The sequence below is a fragment of the Mastomys coucha genome, unplaced genomic scaffold, assembly GCF_008632895.1.
Source record: "Mastomys coucha isolate ucsf_1 unplaced genomic scaffold, UCSF_Mcou_1 pScaffold5, whole genome shotgun sequence".
NCBI lineage: Eukaryota > Metazoa > Chordata > Mammalia > Rodentia > Muridae > Mastomys > Mastomys coucha.
In genome coordinates this window covers 110,574,111-110,585,071 of record NW_022196911.1, presented here as the reverse complement: position 1 = coordinate 110,585,071, position 10,961 = coordinate 110,574,111, and the positions used below count along the sequence as shown (strand labels likewise).

Below are 10,961 nucleotides of genomic sequence, written 5' to 3'. Positions count from 1 at the left end.
TGGAGCTGAGTGATTCTCTGCTCTGCATGGATGAGCCAGGATGGTGCAGCCCCACCTCACCCACAGCTGCCTATTGCATTAAGTCTGGAAAGTATGAAATCCCTCACTGAGCCAGACCTCTCTGTTCCAGGATCCTAGACATCAAAGCGAAAGCCAGAAGTGGCTTTTCTCCCATTATTAGCTGAGATCATAGCCAAAGAAGTGTCCATGAGAGAGTCTAAGAGACAAGCAGACCTGTGGACGTACAGCGGGCTTCCTGACTTCCCCTCCTGGAAGCCCCTTCTGGCACATAACCTCTCTCCAGCACGTGAAAAGTCCTGTTTCTGATGAGTGCTGGTCTTTTCGCTCTCTCTAGTCTTACTGTGTTGCTCCTTTGGGGAGAGAAACGGTGGCTGCATTGCAGTCGACAGAGGAGCAGAGGAAGAAGACCCAAGACATTCCGATTCTGCGGATGCAGAGAAATCCTCTACACCACACATATCTATGACAGACTCTGAAAACCAGAAGCCTAGGTGGGAGCCTTGCGGATGCAGAGAAATCCTCTACACCACATATCCATGACAGACTCTGAAAACCAGAAACCCAGGTGGGAGCCTTCTCTAGCTACTCCGATCCTTTGTTACTCCTCTTGTGTCAATACAGTTGGTTACAGTTCAGATTCAGAGCCTGGAAGAGGATTCTACCCCTATCCACTCAGGGTAGAGATTCTAAGAGGCCAGCGATCTATAGGGTTCAAAGCTCATGCAGAGTGGCCCCGTCTCCAAGGCTCCTGTTTCCAGTTAGCATCTTTAGTTATGCATAAGTAGTTATGTTCTGAATCTGACAGATGGGGGTGGAAGCAAAAGCTCTGAGTGACAATCTCTTGGTCAGTGTCCCCAGACGTTTCTATAATGAGGAACCCAAGCCAGAGCTAATACAGCTCTTCTATTCCACGGGCACACAATGGTGCCGTCCTCCCTAGGGTGGGATGTCTGTGTGAAGCAAACGGAGACTAGGACTACAAATGGAAAGAATCCATCGAGGACAGTCAACCTCTGGCTGCAACGGTGCAGCTGAGAGGAAAGACGGGCAGCCCCTGCCCTGCTGTGTGCAACTCTGGCTGTGCTGGCAAAGTGGGCTCCAGCTGGTGCCCTCCTCCCTGGGCCCCCAGCCAGTCTGGCTAGTGTTTGTCCAAGCTGGTCTGGGAGGGCACGGGTGGAGGCTTGAGAATAGAAGAATAGAAGGGAATCTGCAGTAGCCCTCCCTCCAAGCCCTGACTGCTACCCCAGCTCACTGGCAAGGTAAAGTCAGAGGTGTTTCCTCACTCGGACCCTGTGAGCCTCTAGTTCCAATCTGGATACTTTGTCCTTTTGGCTGTGAACCCATTCACAATCCGAAGGGAGTGAGCAGCAGGCTTGACTGAGGTTGGACGTAGCACACTATTGCCTAAGTCTACAGAATCTTGCCTCCCGGCTATGAAGCTGCATGCTCTTGGGTTCAAACACCACATAGCTACATTCGGAGAGTTTGTGGGCGTCAGGCCATTTGGACACTCAAGCTTCAGCCCTTACATCTGTAAAGTGGGGACAAGGCGACTAACCTTGGAATTCTGCCCATTAGGTCAGGTTGCAGGTTCCGCGAGTGTCTAGAGTCCTGTTGCCCTGCTCACTCTTCTCCCCAGGATGAGAGAACCCAGCCTCTTTTGTCTTTTCAGTCAGCTGGTGCTTGCCTCCCATCCCTTCAGCCCCTTTGTTTCTCCCTGTTCCTTATTACCAGACTTTATGTATTTCACAAAATGGTGGAAGTCTGTGCCTATTGACATTTTTTTCATTCCATAAGTATCTGATACGTGATATTCCACAGCAGGCTGTGCACCGGGCACTAGACTTGCATCCAGGAGAAAGACAGGCACGCATCTTGCTCATGCCAAAATGATAGTCTGGTGGGGAAGGCTGGTGTTGTATAAGTGATTTTTAATAGTGATCTACCCAGCATGGGGAAGTAGGGCTTGTCAACATAGCCTAGGTAATGTGAGCCCACTAAAGAGAAGGTATGTTCCAGAGAAAGAGTGGAGGGACACTGTCCCAAACCAAAAATCATCTGGCCCTATCAGAAGCTTACAGGGATGAGGAAGAGCTTGCTGGGGCTGGGGGAGAGATCCACCCCCACACAGGTTTTCCTGCTTCTTAGAAGTGATTCCTAGGGATGCCTTTTGGAGTCACTGAGAATAGCGTCTGATGGGCCACTTGCTGCTCTGTGACAGTTGAGTCACACTCCATGGAAAGGAGGCTACCGACACTTCTTTCTTTCTATCAAGAGAGAGCAGTGTAGATAACCCAAAGGGGATTTCAAGTCATTAAAATACAAACTCTAAAGGAAGAGGCCGAAGCGCAGTCTGGTTTGACCCAAGGTCAGAATTATCAGCTGATCTGTGGGGTGGCTGTTCACACTGTGTCCGATGTCTAAAGCACCTCCCAGCTGCCTAGGGTACCGCTCATAACTCGTGAGTGATAAACAACTCCTTCCGCGAAGCCAGAAGTCGTCGGGTCAGGACCAGCTGCAGCCGATCTGAGGCACTCTCTGTCAGATTGTTCCTGGAAATGAAAGAAGCATGTCAGAGTCGAGAGCTGTAGGATAAACTACTGACTTCCCATCTGCCCCTCAGGGACAATTACTGGTTTGAAAACCCATGTTTAGAGTGTATGGAGCAAGCTATTCGATATGCAGTTTCCGGGAGAATAGTAAATAGACACAGTGAGTTGGAAGAGGCAAAATTCCTATCTTTACTCATGGACTAGTAGTAATGAGGGCCAACAGGTTGGCAGAGAGCCGCATAAAATTCCATCAGGGATGACGGGGCAAGATCTGTTGAATTGTCACAGTCTGTATTCATTTGATTTTCTGATGCCCTGATAAAACACTGATCAAAAGGAACTTGGTCCAGGAAACTATATTTTCCCCCTCTTCAAGGGAAGCCAGGGCAAGAACTAAATGCAGGATCCTGGAGGCAGGAACTGAAGCAAAGACCCTGGAGATCGCATAATGGTTTGCTCCGCATGGCTCGCTCAGCATCCTTACTCATACAGCTCAGGACCACCTCCCCGGCGGACGCACCACCCACAGCAGGCTGGACCCTCCCCCCATCAATCAAGAAAATATCCCCACAGATAAGTTCTTTCCTAGGTAGCTCTAGTTTGTGTCAAGTTGGCAAAAAATCTCATGTGCACTCTGATCCCCAGAGGTCAGGAGACAGATTGCAAATACTACCCACTCATAGGGTAAGTTCTAGAAAGTGGCTGGAAGCCACTTTCCATTGGGTGGAAGGGTCACACCTTCCGTAGGTGACCCTACAGGACAGTTTCTGGGGCATGTGACTGATTGCCTGTCTTCCTTTCTTCTTTTTCAATCCTGGGAAGCCACAGAGACTAGGAGACAGTGAATAAAGTCTATTCAGCCACTTTGGGAGTATAGGGGACTGCAGAGAGAGGAGGTGGAGACAATAGGACTCAGTGCTGGTCTTCATGGCTTGGCCTCTTGACAGCCCTTCCATTCTCTGTTCTTGGGAATCCTGGGCAAACCCCTGACCAACTGAGCTACACACTCCAGCCCAACCTTTTCTCTTTCTCATGTACTTGTATACAACAGCTTGGGAAACTCACACACAGTAGTGGAGAGCCCCAGCCTTAGAGTCAGACACACTTGGGCTAATGGCCCCACTCTGTGGGGTCTCTGAACAAGTTACTCATCCTTTCAGCACTACAGGTCTCTCTAGAGCAGTGGTTCTTAACCTGTGGGGCATGGCCCCTTCAGGGCTGAGCAACCTTCTCACAGAGGTCATCTAAGGCCATTGAAAAACATGGGTATTTAGATTATAATTCATAACAGTAGATTACAGTTATGAAGTAGCAACAAAATTTTATGTTTAGGGGTTTCTATAACATGAGGTATTAAAGGGTCGCAGCACTAGGAAGGTTGAGAACCACTGCTTTGTACTGAAATGGGCATAATGCCATCTTCTTAGAAGTGCTAAGAGAGATCACGGAGAGATGGCCCAGCACGTCAAGTGTCTTGCTGCCAAGCTGCTGAGTTTGGTCCCTGGGATCCAGATGGTGGAAGGAGAGAGCTGAGTCCAGCAAGTTGTCCCAGACCTCCACGGGCACATAGACTGCCATGGCATGCATGCACCCGCCCACATATAAATAAATAGCTGTTCTTTTAACAAGAAGAGCTGATAAAAGTCATTAAGAACATAGGTTGAACATCCTAATCCAAAATCCCAAACCCCAAATACTCTGAAACAGAAGGTCCCACCCCAATCTCCTGTGGAAGCTCATAGCCAAAATGAAGGTAAGTGAACACTCAGAGAGGGGCCACTGGGTGACCTATGTCAGGGAGCGCAGAAATGTTTCCTAGCTTTTGAATTGGCTTGTATCCTCACGATGCTTCCTTATGGAAACACAAATAATCCCAATGTCTAAAAAGAAAATCTTCTGGTCTCCATGCTTCAGACAAAGGCCACTCAGCCTGCGTCTGTCTGTCTCTGCCTGTGTGTCTTTCTGTGCCCATTTATCAAGACTCTTCTTGCCATTCTCTACACTCTGATGCACACAGGTTTGTCCTAGCTCTGTGTCTGCCCACACTGTGCCGTTAGGAGCACTTTCTGCACCTTTCACACACTGGTCTAGGGCAGCCAAGCTCCTGAGTGGCAATTAACCTACAGAGTGCGAAAACTTCCCCAGAGCCTTGACAGGTGGGGTAGGGATCCTCCAGGGCTCCCCGGGAAAGGGCCCTGGCTGAATGGGCAGAGAAGGCTCAGCCAAAGCAAGGGGCGGGGTTTCAGCATAAGAATATCCCTTCTCCTCCCCTCTCCACCTCTCCTCTCTTTCCTCTTCCCTTCCTCCTCCTCTCCCTTCTTCCCCTCCTTCCCCCCTTTGTGCATGTGTGTGTGTGTGTTCACATTCGTGTATTCATGTGAGTATGCAGGTACATGTGAGGGTAGGTATAGGTGTGTGGAGGTCGGAGGTTGAAGTTGGATGTATTCCTCTGTTGCTCTTAATTATTTATTTTGAGTCAGGGTCTGACACTGAATCTGGACACATACTGGTTCAACTAAACTGGCTGGTCAAGGAGCTCCAGCGGGCAGCTTGTCTTCATGACCCCTGACCCTCATAGTGCTGGGGTTATGAGCCCACACTGCTGCCTGTGCTGAGGGCCTGGTCTCAGGGCCTCAGGCTTCTTCAGCAGGCGTCTTACTGACTGAGCCCCCATCCCTAACCCCTTCAAGCTCTTTCTCATTGGGAAGTGGGTGGTTCAGGGATGGCTACTCAGTGCTGGATGGAGAGAGTCTACAGACAGAGTCAGGTAGAGAGATATCCGGGGAGCCTGCGCCCCTCAGGCAGCTTCTTAGATATCGCAGCCCTGGCAGATAAGACCCTAAGCCACCTGCAGCCAAGGCGAGAGTGATGTTTTCTCAGAGCTCCTCTCCAAGCCCTGGGAAAGCACCAATTAGTTCTCCTCTGTGCAGCTTAGTAGCAGCCTGGGGAACCTCTCACGGAGGGCAGACTTTCTCCTCAGGAGTAGTCGGAGCTCAGATCCCTCTCTGGCTGGTTGTGTGTCAGAGTGATGGCACCATGTGTCCTTTACTGTGCACAACTTAGAAGAAGTGCAAGATATGCTGTGCACAACTTAGAAGTGCAAGATATGGTCCTGTTTCTCTTTCTTTAGCCGTGTGTGTGTGTGTGTGTGTGTGTGTGTGTGTGTGTGTACGTGTGCATATATATATGTATATGGGCATATATATGTATATATATGTATATGCACATATATATATATATACATATATATATTGAGAGAGAGACAAAGAGGAAGTGAGTTGAAGAGGGGGCTGATGACAGAGAACTCACAAGCACATAAGGTATGAGGAAGAGAGAGGGAGATTTCACAGATTTTAAATTTAGGAGGATAAATATTTGAAAATCTGTGGAGCTGTGCATGTGGGAAGATGCAGCTCCGGCTTCTGGAGTCGGGTCCCAGGAAGAGACATCCTCATTCTCCCGAAGTTCTGGGAAAAGAGGGCTGTAGGACTGTGCAGGTTAACGACTTTCTCTGTCTCTGTCTCTGTCTCTCTCAAATACGCACGCGCGCGCACGCACACACACAAACATACACACACACACACACACACACACACACACACACACACGGGATAGGAAGAAGGTACACATAGAATAGACACAGAAATAAGTACATTCACACGTAGTCCTACAGATGCACAAATACACTTAAAAGCCTCAGAGGTTGAGGCCTTGGTAGTACAAGCTCGCTGACCGGAGCTTGACCCCAGAGCCCACAGAAAAAGCTGAATGTGGCGGTAGGAACTTGACATCATAGAACTTCTGTTGGCAGATAGAAGGCTGAGACAGGAGGATCGTGGGCCGTGGGCCAGCTATCTTGAAGTATACCAGTGCAGCAGAAACAGCAAGATGGTCTTGTCTCAGTAAGGCAGAAAGAGAGGACCAAGTCCTGAAAGCTGTTCTTGAATCTTCACAAGTATACTAGGGCACATGCTTGTGCACACATACACACATGCACACACACTACATACATACACACTAATAACAGTAAAATATAAACAAGTATCTACCTTGTAGTAATTATGCATTCACCCGTAAATGTCTGTGAGCTAGTGAAGGAAGACACGGCATGAGCAAGATCCCATTCCCCTCTTCTTAGGGTGATTGCAGCCATCTGGATTATTGTATCTGAGACACAACCCCCTATACGTGAAGCCACAGTGCAGAGGGGGTGGGGGTGGGTAAAGCCATTGAGGCTGAATGCCCAAGGGCTAGGCTCTGACGCAGACAAGAGGGGTTACCAGCTCGTGTTACTGTCTCATCACAGACCCAGACCCATAGAACATAAACCTATGGCCGAACGGGTTAGTGGGTTAACAATGATCCTGCTAAGTAGCAATAAGGAGGAGGTGGCCTTAGGAAAGGACCCTCCACACAGGAGGAAAGAAGTTCCCAAGGACAAGCTAGGCCTCCTATAGGCCCTGAACTTCCAGGGCTGGTGTAGGGGTGTGTGTTGGGAGAGATGCCAAGCTGCAGCTTCGAGGATAGATGTTCTAAAAAGTTTTAGATACCTGAGGTCTCTCCATATGTCCCCTAAAGGATGGAACTTACTCTCCCATTATCCTGGAGTAGCTCTTTTCATTCCAAGCGGCCCCACCTAGGGCTGCAAATTATAAAACCTGCTGGATGGTTTATTGTTTTGTCAGTAAGAGAGTACTGGACCAACGATTCCCTTTAAACTTCATACAATCACCTCCTTGCCACCCCTCTGGGCTGGGAGCATTCTCAAGACAGTTAAAAGCAGAGCCCCTGGGATTTCTAACCAGGCTTCGCCCTCTGGATGCCCAAGAGTTGTGTGGGACCAGGCTGCAGCAGGTTGTGGGTACCCAGTCCTACCTCTCAGATCCTACCCTCAGCCACACGAGAAGCTGCAGCCCAGCCTGGGTAGTTGGGTATAGAAAATAAGCTTGGGGCCATACAGTCATGACCTTCAAGTCCTATCTCTGTGACCTCTGCTCCAAGAACAAGACGTGACCATCCTCTAGGTACCTGGATCTGCACTGCTTTGCCAGTTAGAGGGCCTTCCCCCAAGCTGGTGGGCTGCTCAGGCTGGAGGAAGAGCTAGGGAATTCGCCTGTTCCCAGGCAGCCCTGTACCAGTGTCTCCCTGGGCAGGTGTCTAGCCACCCCTAGGGAGGGCAACCACAGCGTGTTCCAGAGTGTACCCAGTAGAGTCCCCAAGGGGCGGCTCCAATTGTTCCTTGTCCCTTTGCCTCGGGCCACCCCTCACCAGTGGGAAGCTATACACATAAATGTCCCATAGCTAACGGGAAGGGTACAAGTGATTCTTTAGGATAGCTTTGTCATTGCCAGGATGCTACATACCCATCCAGGTCCCTTGGTGCCAGCTCTTAGAGAGCCAGAAGAACACACACATACACCAAGCTCCTGGCAAAATCTGCTGCCTCCAGACCATCCTCAGATTAGGCCACCTCCCACAAAGAGCTGGCTCTCCTCAGGAGACTAATGTGGGGCTTCTCCAGGGGGCTCACCTGAGGCTGGAGACGATTCGAGGAGGTCTTCAGTGCCCTTGAAATGCAAGGCTTGAGTTCAAGCTACATGAAAATTTCTGAGGCCCCCATCTCTCTCACTCCACCTGATTTCTTCTGGGATTCTTCAGAGAAGTCTCTGGGTAGGGGAAGGGGTGATCATCCACCCTGGGACAATGCAGGAGGGAAGGCATGGGGCATTTTTTTTTTTTTTAAAAACAATTCACATCTGAAGAGCCAATGGCTCAGTACATAATACAAACATATTACAACATTTAAAGCACTCATAGTTGCTTTAGAGGCCAGTATAACATAGTTGAGGTTGTGGGGTAGAGGGTATTAACTAAAGTGCAATGTTTCTTTGGGACTGACTTTGATCATGAGAGCTGTCCATATCTGAGAATATACCCCAATCTTCACGGCATGGTGTCCTTTAATGAGAGAATTAGTGTGTGTGTGTGTGTGTGTGTGTGTGTGTGTGTGTGTGTGTTCTTGTGTGTAGCAATAGGCTTCTGGGCATGCCTGTGGGAGACCTATCTTTCTCACATTATCTTAACTGTGGGTAGGACTGTCTCCTGGGCAGGGAACCTGGACTGTAGAAAGTGGGAAATGGAGCTGGGTTCTAATGCACCCACATTCATCGCCTGTCTGATCCTGACCATGGCTGCCATGGGGGCAGCTCCCTCAACGCTGGGTCTCACTTCTCATCTCAGGAGACACCCAACTTATATTTTTGAGGCAAGGTCCCTCCTTGGCCTGGAACTCTCCTATGAAATTAAGGTAGTGGGACCCAGTGACCTCAGTGCTGGGGTTACAAGTGTATGCCACCACATCTGGATTCTTCATGTGGGCTCTGGGAGGTTGAATTGAGGTCATCATGTGTACAGAGCAATCACCACCCCAGCTCTAAAAGGGCCAGTTGCATAGTGTGTGTGTGTGTGTGTATGTGTGTGTGTGTGTGTGTGTGTGTGTGTGTGATACCACAATGCATTCTATATGGTTCTTAAAGAAAAAAAGTAGGAAATGGAGAGATGGCTCAGCTGTAAAGAGTCCTTGCTACTCTTTCAGAAGATTTGAATTTGGTTCCTAGTGTCAACATCAGGTGGCTCACAACCACTTGTAACTCCAGCTCAGGGAGATATAACGCCCTCTTCTGGCCTCTACAGGCACATGCACACACATGGCACATATAAATACATACAGTACACACACACACAAAAATAAAAATAACAATTTCTTTAAAAAAAAAAAAAAGAGGCAGGTAGAGCAAACATGGTAGTGTGTGACTGTCACTCCAGGACTTAGGATTTGAAGGCAAGAGAATCAAGAATCCAAGATCATCCTCAACTACATAGGAAATTTGTGGCCAGCTTGGGTTGGGTGAGACCCTATCTCAAAACTATCTCCAAGTCAAAACCAGGCAGTTGGATATAGAAGTTCTCAGTGTGGGGGCTAGAGAGGAGGCTCAACAGCTAAGAATGCCGACTGCTTCTATGGAGATCCTAAGTTTGGTTTGAAGCACCCGTGTTAAGTGGTTAACAACTGCCGATGACTCAAGCTCAAGGAGAGTCAGTGAAACTCTAGCTTCAAGGGATCTGACGCCCTCTCCTGCCATCCACAGGCACCTGCACCCACGTGTACACACCCCGCCAAGATACACACACATACACGCACACACACACATAATTAAAAATAAAATCAGCCACAAGGAAAGAAACTTGCAGCTTTGTATCATACAGTGGTGACTTGAGATCCCATCCCTGCCGCTTCCTGGCTCCAACCACAAGACACTCACCCACCTGAAGCCTCACCTTCTCCGGGCAATAGTCCTTTCATTCCAAGATTGTTGAGTAGGCTCCAGGCTGCTCTATAAAGCAATTGAAGAGTTCCTGGAACATTCTGGGTCTTTATTTTTAATAATCCTTAATAATGATAATTAACAGCTGAAAATTATGCAGAACCTGCTACTAGAAACCACCACTGAATATGAAATTCCTGCTCATTAGATAGTAATTAGTGCTGAGGTTAGCCTCCCTCTCCCAGTGAGGCTTCTCTGGTATTTGACTGGTTTAAAAGTCGTGTTGAGGGATGGATAGGTGGCTCCGCGGTTAAGAGCAGGCACTGCTCTTGCAGAGGCCCTGAGCTCAGTTCTCACCCCATTCCAGGCAACCTGTAACTCTAGTTCCAAGGGCTCTGGCGCCCTCTTCTGGCTTGCGTGGGTACCTGCACTCATGTACACACATCCATATACACATGCATGATTAAGAATAAAGTAAAAATTTATAAGAAGAATGTTGTTTAAACTAAGTTTTGAAGATACAAAGAGTCTCGGTACACGATCATCCATTTATGTGTACATATGTGACTGTGTTCACCCATACATGTGCATGTAGATGGTAGAGGTAGACATGGGGTCTTCTTGTGTCACTCTTGGTCATAGATATTTGAGAGAGAGTCTCTCCCTGAAACTGGAGCTCTACTCTTGGCTAAATTATCTAGACAGCAAGCCCCAGGCACCCACCTGTCTTCACCTCTCAGAGTTGGGATTATAAATATATATATGTGTGTGTGTGTATGTGTGTGTGTGCATGCATGTGTGTGTGTATCCATACACCTACTCCTTCTAATGGGTGTGGGGGATCTAAATACAGGTTCTCATGCTTGCACCGCAAGCTCTTTACCCACTAAGCTGGTCTCCCACCCTAATCATCTATCTTCTAAAGCCCTCAACCTTGGAGAGAAATGGTTTGTCCCCCAAACCAAGGGGACCACCAGAATTTACACCAGAAATGAAATAGCTCATTTGAAAAGTAAGTGGGATAACCTTAGAGAGAGAGAGAGAGAGAGAGAGAGAGAGAGAG

At 48.5% G+C, this 10,961-nt stretch overlaps 1 long non-coding RNA gene across 2 annotated transcripts in view; it reads right to left on the bottom strand.

Annotated features, from left to right (window-relative positions):
• Window positions 1-1,932: 1,932 nt before the first annotated feature.
• LOC116077787 overlaps window positions 1,933-10,961 on the bottom strand; it is a 14,745-nt gene continuing 5,716 nt past the window's right edge. Inside the window, exons 2-4 of one of the 2 annotated variants that reach the window (XR_004113332.1) lie at window positions 9,912-9,967; window positions 8,104-8,268; window positions 1,933-2,573 (exon numbers count right to left, since the gene is read on the bottom strand). This is a non-coding gene — a long non-coding RNA (uncharacterized LOC116077787). Of the gene's footprint in view, window positions 2,574-8,103; window positions 8,269-9,911; window positions 9,976-10,961 lie in introns of those variants that run through there. The other variant, XR_004113331.1, reaches the window with a different exon arrangement.